Raw genomic sequence first — 16,952 nt, forward strand, 5'->3', positions numbered from 1 at the left:
TAATAGCGTGGTGTGGCAGTACCTGCCACTGCTGCTCGGTTACCTGGCTCAGGTGTTTGGAGAGGACTGTACAGGGTCTCATGGTTCTGCAGGCTGCAGGCAATCCTGTTGTCTATCGAGTGGGATTTTTATCTGTAAAAAATCACAGCGTTGTGAGTGCTTCACGAGCCTGATGTTTCCGGGCTCTGGCGTCTGCTCATAATCTATTGGCGCTGAACCCAGTCCTGCACAGGGCTGGTGTCTGGGAGACGCAGGTCCGATAATTACCACCCTCCAGAGACTTTGATTTTCCTAGGAGTTAGAAAAGAAGACAGACCTCTCCTTTGTTTCTCCCCATCGCCTTTATCTCTCTCTTTCCCATCACCCAAGCTAACCCGCTCTGTCTGCTTTAATTAGGAATTAATCCCTTTCATGTAGCAGGCGAGCGATCATCAGTTGTCTTGCAGCTCTGCGGGGCCTGATGAATGGATCTCTGTGCTCGTGTGATCATCATTTAACACGTCCCCGTATCAGAGATTCCTGCATGGTTCAAACCAAGGGGGACGCGGAGCTGCTTCAGCTACAGGCAGCAAGGCAGGGAAAGAGCAGTGCTTGATGTTTTCGGCTCAGTGCAGGCAGCCTTGAAAAGGTGGTTCAGTCTGCACTAACAAGTAGCTGGGGACTGAAGAGCCGCTGACCCAGAAGGGGGACGATGCAGTATTAATCAGACTCTTCGTTTCTCTTTTCCTGGTTTGTGAGGAGATAATAGCAGGAATCAAATCGGACCCACTTTGTTTTGTAGCACCATTTTTTTTTTTTTAAACGGGGCTCATTAATGTTCATTTTATCACCAGTTGTATTCATATTGACTTGATGAGGTATTGCCATCAGCATCAATTTAATACATCTGCTATCCAGTGCTGCCAAGACTTTGCAGTGATGGTTAGTCATTATAAATGAGGGCTGGGGTTAGGGATCAATAAAAAAATAACAACTGCTTCACAAAAAAATCTCATACGTGCCACAGACATTATTGATGCTCATTATGGTATGCATACAAAAAAAACAGAGCGCGTGAGCAATTACTCCAAAATGGAACTGGACCCCTGAGGTCGGTGCACTTCTGAACAATAGGAAATTACAGCTATTTCCAATTGAGTGGTATAGTTCTTTGTAAATCTTATACTGAAATGTGTACGGAAGATAATTGCATGAAACTGCATTGAAATTGCATATTTTCATAATGAAATGAGAGTCCCCCCACCACCACAAAGAACATGGTGTCGGCTGGGAAAATAAAAAATATCGTATATCAGTCCCATACACACACACAGGTGTGTCGTGTTCCCATAGTGGCTGAATACAGTTATCAGCAGCTAGCAGCCTCAGCTCTGGCTTTGAGAAGGCAGTAATATGCTGATTTGTTTTGTGACTTTTCATCCTTGGAGTACCTACAGTTTTTCTCAGAGCATGTATCACCGTGGGTAGATATCTCCTTCTTTGTTTCCTTATTCTCCAAAGCCGGTCGGGATTATTAGTAGCACAGTTGCTGCTCAACAAACGAATGAGGTAGCAGTATTAACAAGAACTTGTAGCAGAACAGCCCGGTTTAGTGGCAGGTGAATATTTAACATGGTGCTGTGTGCACCTCAGTTCAGTTTGCTTGATGTCTGTTCTGTAGACCAGGAATTGTGTTGCCTTTCCTTGCTTGTCTAAGAATCAGACCAGAAAGACCCTCCTTGACTGCACAGGCCAGTTTCATTTTGCAGCACAGCCAGACTGTATTGACCCCTCTGCAGCAATGTCCTAAGACACCCCTTGCAAGTGTCTGTGCTTATCCTGCCTGGTCAGTTAGGCCGCAGACACAGGGAGTGGACACAGTGACAGTGCTGACAGTTTCTGGAAAGTCCTCCCTTCTGCTGTTTGACTTGAGTAACTCATCAGCAGAGCTCAAATCACACACACACGCTTCCTGTGCTGGGAAGGGTGTGGGGGTTCGAGGACTACAAAAGCAAGCTGTGTTGAGTGTTCCATTTTATTTATCTGTCCCGTAGAAAATTAGTGGAGAATGGATTAGCATCTAATGAAGTCAGTGCAATTGTGTAGTGCACTAAACTCCATATAGTCCTGTCAGGCAGTATTGTGAGGTATTTTGAAACTGGAGGTGAAGGTTTTGAACCCTGTAGTTCATATTGAATGTCCTGAGGCTTGTGTTTTTTCTCTGTGTCCCCTGAGAATCTTGAAAATGATTTTATCGCAAGGAAAACAGAAGAGAACTTCTGCGGCAGGAGGGAAGAGCTGATTTTATTTGGCGATCAGCTGTGTCTTTCAGGTTATTAGATGCTGTGTCCCCAATGGGCGAGTGGGTGGGTGTGGGGGGGGGTTGGTGTGTTCTGTCTGATTTGAATTTGAAGGGAAGTCAGAACAGAGACAGCTGATGTTGCAGAGCGAGTTTGCTTGCCTCAGTCAAGATGTGATTTGATTACCGTCAAATAAATTGCCTGTGAGGTAAAGCAGTTTCTTTCAATTAAAATAAAATTAGCACTCAACCAATTCCTGTGGAGGAATGATCTCCAGCGCATTATGACAGTGGAATGTATATTTGTGCGTGTGAGAGTCATATCCAGGAGACGGAATGGAGAAATCTAATTACTGGAAAAGCTAAATCAATCCCTACAGCCCTGCCTTCCACTTTTAGTCTTCTCTTGCATCTGCTGAGCTGAAACACTGGTCTCGAAGGGGAAATCGAGAAGAATCCTGGAGGGGTTAAAGGGGTGAGGCATGCAGAGATAACCAGGACCCTAAACCTCAGTTATGTCCCTTGTAAGGAATTCCCTTTAAGTGGGATTATTAATGCCTTCCTAAGTGTGTAGTTTATACAAGCTTCATTTACCAATCAGTGATTAATCCCTGTGGTTTAATTGACAACATTTTCTTCATGTTGATGTGAAATACGAACCTCAGATTGTGCGTGCTTCTGAAAGGACCAGTCGCCTCTCTCGGAGCTTAGAGATCTTCCATTCGTCCTCGGCTGACAGTGGAGCATGTGGCTGGTGTTTTAAAGGGATAGAGGAGTCTGGATTTGTGTGTCATTTGTTGTAGCTGGTGCGCAGAGGTGGTCCTGGAGGGGCACCGGCGAGCCGGGGAGACTGGGAGGTGTTGTACTGTCAATGGTCCAGAAGAGAAACAAGAGGAGCCCTTCAGTCCATGCGGCTCGTTTGGTAGTTAGTAGCTTATTGATCCCAGGACCTCTTCTTCAGATACGCCAGGGTTCATACTGTCTGCTGCGCATCACAGGCTGCTAGCGCACGTTTCTGTCACTTCGCAGCCAAATCAGAAATCTTCCTTTCTGAGCCCGAGACCATCATGCACACAGAGACCGACTTCCTGAAAAAAGGCCTTTTCATCTTTTTATTAAATCTTTTTTTTTTTGTTGTTGCTGCTTATCACTCGGTAACTATTGTTACGCTGTTTGGCTGCTCTCCCCAAAGCCCTGCTCAGTGAGTGAGTGAGTGAGTGAGTGAGTGAGTGAGTGAGTGAGTGAGTGAGTGAGTGAGTGAGTGAGATTCAACTGCGTTTCGTACAGTCCAGCTTCTCCCCGGTTTCACGAACTTACCTGCCCACCAGCAGAAGCAAGGCATCGCCTCTCGAGAGCGGCAGTTTGAGGAATGGGGCGTGGACAAGGAGCTGAATCGATCGAGGAATTGCAGGGAATTTCAGTGTGTCAGTTCACAGTACAGTCAGTATAAACTGATAGTGCTGTAAAGCCCGGCACAGAAGGAACTGACAGTTTTTATTCATTGATTTTTAAGCAGGATGTATCCAATGTGTACATAATAGAAACAAGTTTCACACTGCAGCTGTTTCTCTTCTTCTCTTATGGTCCTGAGTGCTCATGAGTCTTGTTTCTGCCACTTTTGGCTTTTCTGCAGGACTTTGAAAATGTCAGAAGTCAGGTTAAACTGCCCCCTTCTTTTTATTTTTCCTCATTTTTATTGTTTCTTTTTTAAAAAAAAAATTCCGCGTGAAAAAAAGGGAGAAGGGAATTGCTATCGACAGCTCTGCATTACAAATTAGATTTGTCACGGGAAGATAAGAAAACATCTTCCTAATTGGCTGGACGTTTGCAGTTTGTGCACGCTCGACGGCGAGTGGATGCAGTTACCTGGGGAATAGTTATGGATTGTGTTCATTTGAGTCAGCAGAGTTAGCTACTTTAGTTTAAAAGAGCGAGAGAGAGGAGCGAGGCAGGAGGGGGAAAGGGAGGCTGCTGTCTGTTCATCTGTTTAAAGCACTAACAAGTGGTTCAAACGCAGGGTGTGTGTGCTAATCAAGCACCGTTAATGGGTTTAATTCATTATGTGTAGGCACTGGAGACTTTAGCCCCAGGAGATTACAGATGAATATCAGTGGAGAACATTGCAGCTGTTTGTGGTCATTCAGAGCTCCATGTTTTTGCACCAGCAAGATAAGGCCGGTCTATAGAAAACCGAGACAGCCATCAGCAGAGGACATTAGAGGAAACAGCTACAGCCAAGGTTCGACAGTTGTGTGTCAGAGCCATAGAACCCCACAGCAGAATGAGTTCCATTACCCACAGAGCCTGTGTCCGGAAGGTCAGCTTTCTGGGTGAGCGTCTGTGTGACCCTTGTGTGACCTGCTAGACTCCACTGTGCTGGTGTGTGCTCCAGCCTGTGCTTGTTTTTGTGGGCCAGGCCTGTCCTTTCAGTGCAACAGTGGCCCGTGTCTGCGGTTGTCGCGATCTGATTGTGGTGGACCCCCCTGGCCCACCCTGCTGCCAAAGGTGGCACAGCAGTTCCATGAGCCTCCCAGCCGCCCTTCCGCATGGACATGAGCGTCAGCACTGATGACTCCCAGAATGCATTGCACTCCGCTCCCTGCGTCCGCAGGGCGGGAGTGATGGTGAGGTCAGAGGCCTAGTGTATGTGCTCAGCAGGCCCTTGGAAGTGTGATTTATTACACTCGGAGAGAGTCAAGGTCCGCACGGTGTGTGTTTAGAAACTGCTCTGCAATATTAACCCACAAAGGTCAGGAAGTAGCATTTTTCTTCCTCGTTGTGCGAGTGAGCTGCTGCTGTTCCTGCTGGACCCATGGGGTGCAGGCCATATGGCTTCTGAAACTCAAGCTCCTCCACTGGCACTCTCTAGGCTGACGTTTTGGAGAATCGGGACACCCCCACATGACCACCCCCTCTCCAAACCAAGATGGCTAGAGATCTGCTCAGTGTAATGTTTTTCTGTTCTAAGGAGTTTCCGTGGTTAAGGATAGGATCTTGGATTAGCTTCGTTTGCACACCTTTTGTAGAACTGAAAAAAAAATCCCAATCCAGCAGTTTCATGGAAAAGAAAAAAGCTTCTAAACCACTTTTAATACACCTCAGAGTGGTGCGGGACGCTGAACGCTGTGAGGCCTTGAGTTGTCTCGCGGTCTGATTTTGATGCCTCTGCAGTAGCTGCCCTGGGAGGTTGTAAGAGCCTCAGGCGCTGGACTCCTTCTCCGTTCTTGCAGCCAGCTCTGCGCTCGGCAGGCCGAGCGCTCTGTGTGTTTCTGGAGCACTGGGCTGTGTGGGAACCTGGAGTCGTCGAGCAGCGGGCGGCGGGCAGCGGGCAGCGGGCAGCGGCGGGAAACCAGGTCGCAGGAGGTCTGCACTCGTGCTGCAGCCCCCCAGATCACAGTGAACCTCACCCCCACTGTTTTCACACTTCGGACAGTCGCTGTGAATTTGTGGGTAGACTCCCTTCTCCGGCCCCCACTTCTCCTGTCTAAAATATCCCCCTCCTCCCCGTAGCCGCCGTCTTCCGCTGCGTCTGTGGAGCGGTGGGTTGCAAGCCCTCGCTGGATCCCTGCCCCGCGGTACAGACACACCTCAGCCGACCCCACAGCAGTCAGTTCCTTTTAAGTTGTGCAAGACGAAACGGGACCAGAAAAACAAGTGATGAACGAGGCAGCGCAGATGAGCCAGCGCTAAGGAGCTGGTGTAGCCCCCTTTGCTCTGGATCGGGCTGATAAAAAAAAAAGAAGTTAGCAGGTAAGAAGCGTTGATTAATGTTGCAATCCGCAACCGGAAACCTTGGATGTCCTCTGAAAGTGTGGGAGATAAAGCCGCGGATAATGAACCTACCCTTCAGCGCACCACAGCAAGACAGATGTAGAGGCTTGGCTGGTTACAAAGCACGCAGAATCCTGAGTATCTGTAAATTGGAAGTTCATAGCGACTGGAGGAGTAAATTAGCCTCTGGGGAGCTCTTACACCAAAATTAGAATTGACAGCAGGTGACACTTCCACACTCATTAAAACAACCTGGTAGAAGTACCCAGAGTATAGCTGGCACCTCTTCACAGAAAAATTAAATATTTCACTCCCAGCGTCCATCCCTGGATATTAATTCCCACAATCGATAGCCGGAGACCTCGATGAACTCGCCAAACTTATATCACTGACTTTGATAAGAGCACAGGAGTGTGCACCACAGACGCCACGCAGAGATAGGTATACAGCCTTCTACAGAAGATTAAGGAGCTCGTAGGTTTACAATATAGGTGTACAGAAGATTAAAGTTTCCAATATGCCCTGATTCGTCTTCTTAATGTTTTTCTGTAATGCTATTCCACGTCTTCCATCAAAATGTGTTAAAAAATAGATCTAAACGTACTGGTGATCAGTCGTTCTCTGTCTTCTTTGGATGTGGATTAATTCTAATTTTTGTGTGTTCTTTAAATCTACCAAAGACCATACAGTCACGCCAGAGACTCGTGAAGCCCTCCCATCTTCAGACAGCTGTCCCTTGATCTCTGCCTCAGCAGGTGCTGTGTGTGTCTGTGGGTGGGCACTTTGAGAAGACTCGCATGGGACCGACATAAAAGTTTATTTCCTCTGAGAAGTGCAAAAACGCTAATGTGTTCTTATCTTCGAGGAATGGAAAGAGACAGACAGCAGCGCTTTGACTTGCTGTAATTTCCCGAAATAGAGTTAGACGGGCAATTGACAGAGCAGTTTTAGCTTAACACAGCCGTGAATGGCAGCTGTCATCACCCAGCTGAAATGTGCGGGGTGAGGTTTGTTCAGCTATCGACTGCGGCTGGCTTTAGCATTTCAGCTATATTGCATGTGGATCTCCTGTGCTCATGTTAAATCCACCGGAGCTGCGCAAACACAATCAAAGTGTTTGCAGAATGCAGTGCGGGGGCCTGGACTGGTCATTGGCCGGCCGGCCTCCTCAAAAGAGCACAGCAGGCCTCCTGCATGGAGGCACGTGCTCATAAAGAGCGGGGATTGTAGACGGAGAACTCTAATGAAGAAAGTATTGATTTCCCATAAAGGGGATTTAATCAAACTCCCCTGACACATCTGGAGGGACAGGGCTCCGCTACAGCACCAAATTACACTTCATACACCATCTATTTTTCAAGCACGGGATAAATGAACCTGCCCCGCGGACAGATGAGAGTTTCTGTACCTCGTACATCATAGGAAACAAGGGGAGGAAAGCAAACTGATCGAGACCAAAGCAATACCAGCCAGTAATAAATGGCCAGCGTCCATCAGTAGGACTTATCCCTTCCACAGCAATAGGAGGAGGGTGCCGACTACAGCACCTGCTGCTCCATCTACAAGGGCCTCCTTGGCATGAGCCCGCCGCTGCGCATTAATCTTGGGATTGCGAGGGCACGCACACCGATAACGCGGACGCTGGCAAGCAAAGAGGACACGATCGCTGAAGGATCTGGCGTCTGCAGTCTGGCGTCTTCCCCGGGGAGCGACTTCACTTTGTCCAAGCAACTGCCCTGACCCCTGTTTCTGGTGTTTGCAGAGACTCTTTAGGTCCCCGTGAAGCAGCTTTACAACTGTAATTGCTTCAGAACGTGGGAGGCTTCTGCAACAGTGTTTTTGTTCTTGCAGTGAGATTAACTGTTACAAGGAGTTCAGATCAGAGCCCTTGTGGAATTGGAATTATTCCCACGAAGCTGAAATTCATCTAGCCCCTTTGTGTAGTGTGCAGCTCCCTTGTGGGGTGCTCTCCGGTTAAATCTCTTCCCGTTCCTGTGTGTCGGCTGCTTTCTTTCTCTCTCTCGCGTGCTCCTTGGCTCTTGGTGGGCAAGTGCTGTACATTATAAACCATTGAAAAAAATCGGAACGAGCAGGAAGTGGCCTGGGACGTGCTCCCACTGGAGCTGAGAGAATCAAATTACCTTTATCTGATTAAAAGAAGCGTGCTAACAGCTGGGCTTTAAATGCAATGAATTGTGTTGCAAGTCTGATGCTTTAATTAGGTGGCCTAGTGTTGTGCACTTGCCTTGTGGCAGATTAAGCTGTCTGGTTTTATTTGCATGGTTTATAGAGGGGGTGTGTTTGGCAGGGAGAGAGCTGCTGTTACACCAACAGTGCTCTGCAGCAGAGCAGAGTTACAGATGAGGTCCCAGGCTGCGATAGCATAGCGGGAATGCACCGTAGGCTTTCATCCAAAATGCTGGAGCAGACCTTTACACGGTATTCCATGTGGTGCTACGATGTACTATCATGGTACTCTATACGGTATGCCATTCTGCTATGGTGTTCTTTGGAATGTTTACCATCTCAAAGAGTAATACCATCAATCATAATGGTGTGCTTGACATGGGAAGCACAAAGCCCATCCAGCACGGTTTCCTGCTCTGCTGCCGCGTGGTTCGTCATTGGAGCAGAAGCTCAGCTGCTGTAGGTCACTCCATCGGCGCTCTAATGTGCTGTGGAGTGAAAGAGTATCTTGAGAATGACAGGAGGAAAGAGGAGACTAACTGAGCCGTGTCCAGGGATTTCACTGCAGTGATCCGGGAGAGGAGCGAGGGCCGAGCCGGAGGAAGGGGTCGGGTTTAGCGAGCAGCACCGTAAATAAACCAGCTCGGCTATTTATAGAGCCAGCTACCTTCTGTTGGCAGATACCCCAAGGGCCTTCTTCTCTGACAGTAACCGCGAGTCTCCTGGGGAGGCTTGTTGTAACGCTGCGATTCCAGCGTATTGGGATTAGAGATGGACAGCTGCCATGAAGACTGGGATATGCCTTAAAAAATATTAATGGAAAAATTGTAAAGTGTAAAATCTTAACATGCATGGCCATACAAATCACTACTAAGTAGCCCTTGATGTATTCAGACTGATTGTACCTAATTAGACAGGCTTCGTCATTTCTACAATTCTGCAATATTCAATTACCACACTATGGGAACAGGCTGCACAAAACATGCAGCTGCTTGCAAACACCAAGGCGTTCGATGTGGCACGTGAGGCACCAGCGTACGGCCATTCTGCGAATCCCAGCCTCAGTAGCCTGCGCTCTGTGTGGGGAAGTAGTGCTGCCGGCGCGAGCCGATCGCCCGTCTCGCCCTGCCCCCGGGGAGGCTGGCAGCCCCGCGCCCTGATCGCCAGGCGTGCAGGAGCCGGCGCTGTCGGCGTGATGGATGGGGAGGCGAGGGCGCCTTGTGCACAGGAGGCCTGTCGCCTCCGCAGTTTGACACGAGCGGCAGGTTTCTCTTCCTGGCCCCCGGCAAGCTCCCGGCTCAGGAACGACAAACTGCTCTGTGACTTCGGAACTCCGTTTGCAGGGAACCGTGGCGGTTTCTCCCTGCGCGGCGCTGGCGGGCCTCGTGGCCTCTCTCCGCCGGGACGGAGCGCGGGTTCGAACAGACCGCTGCGGCACAGTGGCATCAGCTGGAAGCCTGTCTCCCTCGGGCAGGCTCTGCCCAGTCACGCCCAGTTTAAAAACATCCAGGGAGCACTAAAAAGACAAAGGGGGGACCCCAGATCCCCACCCTCACAGTGATCCTCTTGCTTGCAGTGCGAAAAGGACGCCATCAAAAAATTGAAAAGATCCTTCCCGGTGTGAAACTGTTTAAGTCTCAGGAGTATAATTGTTACTTTACTGTCAAGCCTGTTTTCTGGATCTTTAGTTAGTGGCATTGAATCATGTTAGTTTTCCTTAAAGAAAACACATCTAGAATGAGATCTGCGCAAATGCTCAGCGTATCGGGAGAAATGACATCCCTGGGGGCTTGTTCCTACAGAAGGATAAACCTGGAGCTTCACTGCCACGAGCGCGAGAAAAAAAGCTTGTTCAGGCGTCGTTATAACGGTGGACTGACAGCAGTGCAGGAAGCACTGGGGAGACGCTACACCCCAGCACGCCTGGGCTGTCAGAGACAAAGGGGTGACGTTCCTGTAGTCATGTGTATGAAGGCCTTAAAGGGATTAAGACAAAAATAAAACTGCCTTCTTTTCCGGCAATGTACACTACTCAAGCCCACACGTCACACTTCAGTAGAATGTGGAAGATGATCGCAGCTGAGCTCTGCTACAGTGATGGGCTGTCCTGCCAGTAATCTGTACGGATTCTGCTTGTATCCCGATTGGCTCGTGAAGCTGTTGCCGTCTGGAATTTAATTTTCCTTTCTTCTTTGGCTAAGCAAATTTTAAATCCATACCAGGATCCTCATCCGAATGAGCGACAGCCCCGAAACCCAGGGAAGGTACTGGGGAGATGGCAGATGGTCCGTCATAATTTAATCTCTAAAGGAGCGTTCGGTTTGTTTCCTTCTTGCACTTGGACGTGTGGTTTATCCATTTATTGGGAATCTGCCAAACAGAAGCTTGTTGCCGTGTCCCCAAGGGATTCTCAAGCCAGCTAATTTGTCTACAGCCAGGAGATGTTTTTAAAACTATGATCAATGAATCACAAAGCCATGTGTCTAAATATCAATAACTACTCTGCGCGGAAAATATACTGTAGCTGTGCACACACGTAATTGTGCAAGTGTAAAGGCTTTAAATAATCCTAGTGTGCAATGCTCTAGAGGATACTGTATATCTCTCTAGGGCTACTCACTCTTAGATAACTGAATGGTCACCAATTTTATAAACATTAACATTTTCTGAAACTTCAGCTATATAATATTATTGTTGTTTTTATGTAGAAGTTAAGCCATGATGAAGATCACTTTAATATGTATATCACTAACTAGACAGTTATTAAAAGGTTAAATAGAAAAATGAGCCACCCCAGATTCAAATGACAGGTTTGTTAGATGAACACGCTCATTCCCCTGGAAGCAGAATGTTCGGAGTGCAGCCTGGTGTTGCTATGGTTACTTCTGTCTCCCTTGAGCAGTGTCCCGAGGTGGAGCAGTGTGGGGCTCTGGACCGGCCCACCGACTCCAGCCGCCTGACATGGGGAAAGTGTGCCGGTCCAGAGCCCCACACTGCTCCACCTCGGGACACTGCTCAAGGTTGTTTTTGCAGCATGAGTGTATCACTCTGCACATGTCAGCCAGGTGTCTGACCAGTCGTGAGTTCTGCCTGGATCTTTTTGAGTTTCCTTTGTAGCTTCTGCAGTGTTTGCTGATGTTACAATCATTCTTGATAACTTGTTCCTTTGCACGAGCTGTACATCCCTGGTTTCATTGTATAAGGCTAGATGATATATTCCATCTCTGAATTTGGTGGTCTGTTGCCCCTTGTCCTTTGATTTTATTTAGAAGTCTGATCCTTATGAATTGTGAGACCCATGATTCCTCCTGGTCAGTGCTCTTGTTGATGCATAGTGCTGCACCTCCACCTCCTCCATCTTTCCTGTCTCTCTTGAGCACTGTGTGTCCACCAGTGCTGCGTTCTTCTCCATCACTCCCTGTTAGCTGTGTTTCAGAGATTCCTATTGTATCGTAATCGCCTGCTATTTTAGTAGTTCCTGATTCTTGCGCTCCTGGCATTCAGGTGGTGGCATTTAATTACCTGTGTGTGAGGACAGGACAGCGCAGTCCGCTGTGCAGAGGACTGTGCTTGTGAGCCTGAAGCCCGAACCAGCCTTTGAACCTCAGTTCTGTCGGCTCCTGTGGAGACCTTTGTTAGTTTTTGTTTTTTGCTCCATAATATAAAGCACTAACAATCAAAGCAGCTGATGGGTAAGCAAGTATTCGCGAATGCAGGCCACTGAAAAGACTGTGGAACACATAGTCTTGAGGTGTGAAAACGGATCGGTGGGCATAGCACAGCCTTTCCTCTGAGGGGTTTGCAGTTTCCCCTGCAGCCGTGACCATGTTTGCAAGGTGCTGCTGCAGACGGGTGCCTGGACAGCCCTTCCCGAGGGGTGAGACAGTTGTGTGGCCACGACCCCGGCAGGCCCCCCCGGCCGGGCCTCACCCCCCCCCTCTGGCAGCCCTGTGAGCTCCGCAAGGCGGAAGAGTGTCGCGTGAACGAATCGGAGCACGAGGCAGGGAGCTAAATTTAGAGCCGGCGCACTTCGTCAGGAATACGGAGGGAGATCTGGAGCGCTGGTTCTTCTGAAACGATTTCATCGACAACAGAAGCAAAATGAATGGATACAGAGAAGCAACAGCAGAATAAAATTAGCCCTGGCTTCTGTTCCTTCCCACTGTGGCATTTTGGAGTTGTAAATATTCTTTTTTTTTTTGCCTCTTCTAAAAATAGCAAAGCATGAATGAGCAGTATGTGCCGTTAGCTTTGAGAATATCCTAGCAGCAGAATTAGGCACGCGTAACCCTTGATATGCCTTGAAATGTTTACCATCGGCATATAATAAGGGATACAGTTATATAAGTCACGGTGTCCTATTCATACTATATAATGTAGCCGTCAAACTCACACTTTCTTGAAGAGTTAACAATTTAATTAAAACCTCAAACATGCAGTAAGGAAATTAATAGTCAGTGTCATCATTCGCATGTTTTATGTGAATTAGAAGAAAATATGCATCACACTTATTTGTCAGTTGCACTTTGTTTGACTTCAGCATGTCTGGTTCTGACCCTCCACTCCAAACAAGCAGTCACTCTAGTGTCTCTGTCCAGGGGTGTGTACTGGGAGTTGCTGTCAGTGGTTATGGGTGACCCCTTCCCTTCCCTCCAGACTCCTTCGCACGTTTGCAGTGACCTTGTGTTCAGGCCGCTGGGCAGCTGGCCAGCTGTTCTGAGCATGCTCAGCCGGATTCTGCAGGAGCCGCGTCCAGCCACGCTGCGGGGTTACAGAGAGGCCACGGCTTATTAACACTGAATACATTTCGCCACGGCTCAGCTCGGAGAGGGCTTAGGGGGACAAGCCCAGTATCAGCCATCGCACACTCACAACGAGCTCCTCTCTTCACTCGGGATCTGAGCGTTGGAGGGGGGAGGCGGCGCGGGGCCGGCGGGCAGGCCTAGAGCTCAATTATCCGGCTCTTCGCCGGAGCGAGACGCTTGGCGGGCAGCTCCGCGCGGAGTTATCGGGATTACCAGCTCCGGCCCAAGGCCCTCCACACTGTCTGAGCTCAGCTTGGCAAGGAGCAGAGTCCCTACCCGTACCGCAATTAGTTTTTCTCATTACAGCCGTCCAATGAATGTGACTCGTTTTCTAAATCCGGCCAGCAGACAGGAATGTTTCCTTTCCATCGGGGGAGAGGAGTGGAGCGTCTCGGCCACGCGCCACTGCCGCCGCCGGCCCCTGCAGTGGGCTGTCGAGCAGTAGCTGCTCAGTCTGACGCCGGGGGGTCCTGAATCATTTTGACTTGCTCTGCTGCTTTCAAAGCTAAACTGTGTTGTTAAATGAATCCAAAAGGCGTTTTCTTTCCCGTACAAGACCTGCCCGCTGTCCAGGAGGCGTCCAGCAGGAAAGCAGCGCTGTCGTGAGACACAAGGTCGGACACGGGCTCGCCCCCCCCCCGAATGAGCACTGGAAAGTCAATGACTGGGGAGAGGGCAGTGCCGGCTCGGCGCCCAGTGGAGCCGCAAGCACCTTCACCGGATCCCCCAGGGGAGACGATCAATCACCTTTTCTCCTGCGCATCAAGCGGGCGGACTGTGACCTTCAGGGACCGCGGCCGCCAGGGTCCCATCCTGCTCCTCCCAGTGCAGAGCAGCACCCCCCCACACACACACACACCCCTTCCTCCTCCACCAACACTCCTCCATCATCGCAGGTTTTAATTTGTTTTTGTTATTGATCTGTTTCAAAATTTGTCTTTAATCTGCAGAAGTGAATATAAAATAACTGGTTTGCTCTCCGTAACGTAAATTATTCTTTAAGGGGTTGTTTTAATGACTTTGTAGAACATTACAGAGCTGTGAGGACAGTATTTTTAATAAATTAAAACAGCCAAGGGCAGCACAAGGCAGGCTGCCTGATAGTGTTCTGTTTTCTTTTGTAGATTTACTATTTCATAATCTTGGATGTTTCAAGGAGTACTTGAGGTAGAAGCAGGCCTAGATACAGTGAGACAGGGGCGGGGCCACTGGTGGCCTCTGATTTCACACACTTCCTCGGGCGGAGTCCCAGGTTACACTAATTATGGGTATAAACATTCCGGTGGACAGGATATTCCACCAGATCCTGCCAGATACAACTCACTCTGGTCGTTCAGGGGCTACATTCAGGCTAACAAAGGCAAAACAACCTGCTCAGAGGCTCAGAGCAGTTGTGGCTGAATAGAAGTGTTCTTAAGGATGGAGACCTGTTACTGGAGTGGTGTTGCTCTGCCCCGGCCCCAGGTGTACCCTGCTGTGAAGCAGAACATTATCCCTTGATATTCCATTAACGGTTAGCAGAAGAAAGGCATCTTTCTTGGGGGGGGGGGAAAAAGGGATAGACAGGTCGATTAGCCTTTCCCTCCACCAGCCCTCGATTTTCCATGTTCCCTGGTTTTGCTGCCCTCTTCCAGCAATGCCACAGCGCTGCCCGGCTTGTGCTCCGAGGGTGCTGGGGCTGTCCCCTCGGCAGTTCTCGCCCTGCTGCGCTCCAGCTCTGCAGCTGTGTCCCTCGCGGCCCCCTCCGGGCCGGGAGCCCGGCTCCCCTGCAGAACACCAGGAGCAGGAGACATGCACACCAGGCGCAAGGGTTATTAGAGAAAGCAACCGCGGTCCATGTCAAGTGTCGCACCGATTATTGACATTGTTTGTTTCAGTACGTTACAAAACAAAGGCTGGCTAAAAGTGACTGTGCTGCATTGTTCGTGAAGTGCCTCTTTGAGTTTGAATTCTGGTCAGCTCGGGGTTTTTGCACATACTGTACACATTACAATAAAAATGTCAGTTTACCAAGAGACGTTTTTGTAGTGCGAGCAGAGTATCTGTGTGCACCTCTTCTGCTTCCTGATAAGTGTTTCTACTTCAAGGGAACAAACAGAACCGCTCTCACGCATCAGCGCTTGCACGTGTACGTCTGCGTGCGTGTGTGAGCACACGTGTGCACACCCTCGGGCGATCTTGCCTCTGCCTTCCTGGGGCTGCAGGTGACACAGCGCAGCGACAAGCACCTTGGTGAAACACCTCCGAATCTCGCACATCGGGGCCACGGGACACTCACTGGCTATGGATGTGGAAGAATCTGTGTGAAATTTAATTATTGAAATTCATTGTGTGAGGAGAATGTTTTGTCCGCATTAGATTATTGCTTTTTGTGTGCTGTTGGGGGGAAAAAAATAGAAGCAAGATTTTTGTTGCAGAGGGAGACGAGGCTCTGCACCTGTGTTCTGGTCAGCCCACTTAGCCGATATAATCTGCCATTTTGCATTAGCAGAGACGCCTCTGAGCAAACCCCCCCCCGGGTCTGTTCCCCGTGCAAGAAGCTCAGCGACCCTGTTGTGTAGATGTGAGCCAGACTGCTCCTGCTGCAGGAGCCGACACAGCAGGAGGAACAGCAACTCTAGACCCTTGCAGTACAGAAGCTGGCCAGTGTGGAGTCTTGTTTGTGCGTTTGTGCAGCAGGGGACCAGGTGTGCAGTCCTGTTTGTGCGTTTGTGCAGCAGGGGACCAGGTGTAGTGTTGTTGTGCCTGAGCTAAGCAGGTATAGTGCTGTTGGCACCTACAGTATTTGGGTTCAGGGAAAGGCCACTGACTGAGAGGCAAGTTCAAAACTCGGAGGTCTACAGAGGGGAAGGGCTAACCTCTCAACACCTCTGACACTGACAGAAGGAAAAGATTGCTCCCTGTGCCCCCGAGAGACACAGCGTTTGGTTTTTCTTCTTGTTAGAGAGAAGGTTCATTGTATCAGTTGCAGCTGCTGTAGAATTATGTTTTCAAGGTACTGTATGCGCTCTGTTCTGTGGACCTGAGGTCCTGCTGGTTGCAGTGCAAGTATGATGCAAGAGGGTTGTATAATCGGGCCATGGCGTGTGGTTGGTCATTCTCTCTGATGTCTGGTGACGATCCACCCACGACGTCAGCGCGGGACTCTGGGGGACTGTGAGCCCTCTCCAGTTCCGCCAGCAGCCAGCCAGGGCGCCTTTCTGAGCAGAACGTCAAGCGGAGACTGCCGCCAAGCCCCAGGGCCTGATGGGAATGAACGGAGCAGCCCTGAAGTCAATAGCAGCCGGGGCGGCGTACCTGGCGCCTGCGGTGTCTTTTAACACTGGCTCCCTCCGGTCCAGGTTTTATTCAGCAGTGACTGGCAGTTCTCCAGGCCATTAAGTGGCTTTCGTTCGAGTTGCCTCATTCGAGCAGCAGGGCCGGGCGCCCGTTAGACGAGCAGGTTTGCCTCCCAGCCCTTTGGGACAGCGCTGCCACAGGGCCTGGGGAGAAGCTCGCTGGGCTGTGTGCACCTCGGTGCCGCAGGTCACTCCTACAGTCAGGAGTGGGAAAGCAGGTGTCACATGCTTCCCTCAGGTCTCTCCATTGTCCCTTTGTTTCATTATTCTTTAATGTAGAAACATATTATACAGCAGGAATTCAGTGCTGGAATGTATTTTCTATCCTATATATCATGTCCTGTAATGTCATTTTCTAGCAGAGCCAAGAAGGGGGTGAGGGTCGTCGAGTGTGAGGACAGGCTCTGATTAGCCGCGGTCTGTGATTCGGGAGTGGGAGTGGGAGTGCAGTGGGAGTCAGGAAGGGGAGGCGGGGAGGTCGGTCAGGAACTAGCCGCTGTGCGGTCACACTGGAGCAGTGTCTCACCTCACCCCCAGGGCTGACCTCATGCCTGTCAGCCCGAGAAGTCCGCT

At 49.7% G+C, this 16,952-nt stretch overlaps 1 protein-coding gene across 6 annotated transcripts in view; it reads left to right on the forward strand.

Moving 5' to 3' along the window:
- The window catches only part of raly (RALY heterogeneous nuclear ribonucleoprotein), a 57,898-nt gene that overhangs the window by 32,071 nt on the left and 8,875 nt on the right, over positions 1-16,952 (forward strand). The gene's annotated exons all lie outside the window — the stretch shown is intronic.

Source organism: Atractosteus spatula, chromosome 19, assembly GCF_055471065.1.
Source record: "Atractosteus spatula isolate fAtrSpa1 chromosome 19, fAtrSpa1.hap1, whole genome shotgun sequence".
Lineage (NCBI taxonomy): Eukaryota > Metazoa > Chordata > Actinopteri > Semionotiformes > Lepisosteidae > Atractosteus > Atractosteus spatula.